Consider the following 3,071-nt stretch of genomic DNA (forward strand, 5'->3'; position numbering starts at 1 on the left):
GGAGCATGGAGGTGGAGTGGGCAGTGGTATTGAGAAACTACTGTACAGTTATTAGACCGGCGCGGCGGTGGACGCTGTAATAGCTGACGGAGCTCATAGGGACTGATGGGGGGGAGGGGGGGGTGTCGACTGATTGGGGGGTGGGGGAGTTCGAGATGGGGGGAGTGGGGTGGGGGTGAAGGATTGAGAACATCAGATGATGAGAGTAATGCTTATCATGAATAACAATGGCGTGTATCAATCACGATAATGATGATTGGAATAATAACAGTAATGGAGGTGAAATTAAGGAGAGTATAATCGTAATTGTTTTAATCATCATATACCAAAGGAGATACAGATAAACTTGTCCTATTTCGTTGAATATCATGTTACCTTTTTCTTTGCAAAAGGACTGTGATTATAGGAATTTTGCAAAACGAAAAAAATATGGGGGGTTTTGAAAATAAAATAGAATAATAAATAATGGTGGCTATGAAGTTTTTCCGAATCGGCGGGTAATTAATTCATTTTTCTATACGATCATCAACCCTCCTCAACACGTCTCGTTGTATTTTATGTATTTAGTTTCAGGCGATTTTTAGACAAACTAGACTTCGTGTTACCCATTGAAGGCTGTCTCCTCTTGCCCTGGCCAAAGCCTGACGATTTTATTCAGGTTACAAATGTCCTCAAGGCGCTTCTTAGTAGATTACAAAGGATTACAAAGGCGGAGCATGCCGACAGGAGACCTTTTGGTCCATATCAAGGTCGGATGCGGAAAAAAATTGTAATGATAAATGAATAATAAAAACTATAATAAAGTAAATAATAATAGATAAAATAGATTTATAGGTATAGTTAAATAATAAACAAACAGGTAAATAGTAAATAATAATAAATTGACATATAACTAACAATAAATTAAAATCAAGCAAATAATAAGAAACACGGCTCTCAACCCCTGCAACACAGTGGCATTCTTTAACATGTTTATTCTGGCTAGAAAAAGAAGTTCTCATTCAACTGGATGGGGACGAATTAAGATCCACAGGTGTCTCGATCGACTGAAATTCCCTTCACTCTGGGGTCCCTCTCATCAGCTGTATGAAATCGCTTGACGTCATCAGCCAGAGCAAAACCTCTAAAGTGCGACCTTGTTTGACCTCGGGTGAGATTCCGGACGGCCCTCGGGGGGGGGGGCACCGGTGGTTGGTAGGACCTGGCGAGGTGGTCCGGGGGGTTCCGGAATAAACAACTTCCGATTACAAATAGACTACAGTGACAAAAGTACACGATCAAATACAGCAAAATTTTAAGATAGAGAACATGAGAAGAAAACTAAATGATTACGTCTATGCTGCCGTTTTTAACTCTGTGTGTATATATATATATATATATATATATAATATATATATATATATATATAATATATATATATATAATATATGTGTGTGTGTGTGTGTGTATGTATGTGTATACTTATGTATATGTATACACACACACACACACACACACGCACACATACATATATATATATATATATTGCTATAGTTGGGCAGCAGATCCTCTTTAAGGCAAATGTCATTAAAATTTGCAGCAGCTTCTGCGTTCACGAGTTTTTTGCTGACATTCTCGACTTTTCTAATGCTGGCGCGCTGAGTCGTGCTAAGTTCTTTAATTGCCTGACCAAATAGCATTGGAGGTTTAAGTAAAGGCATCGGAATTATCTTCTCTAATTTTATGCAGAGTTTTCGCCTAACTGTTAGGGATCTTCAGTGCTAATGAGTACAGTGTGTGGGAAATCATCTTAAATACACAATACACGGATCACAGACACTTGCGTGGTGATCCGGTTGACCAATCAGGAGGCAGGAACACTAAGCTCCGCCCCCATGCCTAGCGGCTGATCCGTAAGGTGACCTCGATGTCTTTTGATGTAGGAATAATAAATTGATCCGGAGTCTGTCTGTTCATCGTGGGGTTTTTATCTTTTATGTATAAGGCTTCTAGGATATGAAGGTGTGTGTGGTTTGTTTCTGTCTGTAAAATAGTGATGCCCTCCTCCAAATTCTTTCTTGTCAGTGGGGTCTGATGTACGTCTTCGTGGTGTCGCTTGATAGCGCCATTGGAGAGATGAAGGGTGAGACGCCTCGTGAGCTTCGTCGTAGTCATCCCTATGTATGTTTCATTGAGGGCTTCACAGTTCCCTTTTCTGCAGGAGTATTCATACACGAGATGGCTACGCTGAAGTTCCGGTGTCCTCTGGCAGGGGTTGTTCTTTATAAGGAGTTGGGATGTCTTCATGTTTTTATAGAAAATAACCAGATATATATATATATATATATATATATATATATATATATATATATATGTGTGTGTGTGTGTGTGTGTGTGTGTGTGTACCTTAGCTGGCATTGTCATTTTTCTTTCACATAAAAACAATTATATCTATCTGTATCCTTACCTTCCACTTCACCTATCTCTTTTCTACCAAATATGATGATGCTTAATAGCGGTGGTTGAATTTTTCTGATCTCTGAGAATTAACCCGAGGCAGTAAAATTTCCTCTCCTTTTTTTCTTCTGTGCTTTGGAAGACCAAATATAGGTGTGGGAGGTCTCTCTCAGATGCATACGGTGGTATTCTTAAAAAATTCTTTCCCTTCCAAGGATTTATATAAGGAAAGATTTTTTTATTGAATACCACCGTAAGATTCTTACGGTGGTATTCTTAAGAAAAAATCTTTCCCTTCCAAGGATTTATATATAAGATTTAAATAAGGAAATATTTATACAAGGAAAGATTTTTTTGAGAATAGCACTGATAGAGTCCTCTGGAAGCGACCGGACAATTTTGTTCTGCTGGAAAGGAACCTCTTGCCATTTCAACCCGGAGACTTATGGGGGGAAAGGGAGAATCTTTGTTATATATTTCATTCTTGCTGCCGCCAGGTGATTTTATTCATTTAAAGGGGGATCCCCTCGCCATTAAAGTCGAGTGGTTACTTGAATTATCTTATCCAGGCTAGTGCCTGGACTATATATTCAGTTATAGAGAAAAATCATCGTTACAGGGTTGATATCCCTGAG

At 39.0% G+C, this 3,071-nt stretch overlaps 1 long non-coding RNA gene across 1 annotated transcript; it reads left to right on the forward strand.

Moving 5' to 3' along the window:
• Positions 1 to 1,937: 1,937 nt before the first annotated feature.
• LOC143021793 (uncharacterized) lies at positions 1,938 to 2,180 on the forward strand. Its single transcript, XR_012966005.1, has 2 exons — positions 1,938 to 2,014; positions 2,116 to 2,180. It is a non-coding gene; the product is annotated as an uncharacterized LOC143021793 (long non-coding RNA).
• Positions 2,181 to 3,071: the final 891 nt, after the last annotated feature.

Source organism: Oratosquilla oratoria, chromosome 42 (assembly GCF_046742065.1).
Source record: "Oratosquilla oratoria isolate Oo_2021 chromosome 42, ASM4674206v1, whole genome shotgun sequence".
NCBI lineage: Eukaryota > Metazoa > Arthropoda > Malacostraca > Stomatopoda > Squillidae > Oratosquilla > Oratosquilla oratoria.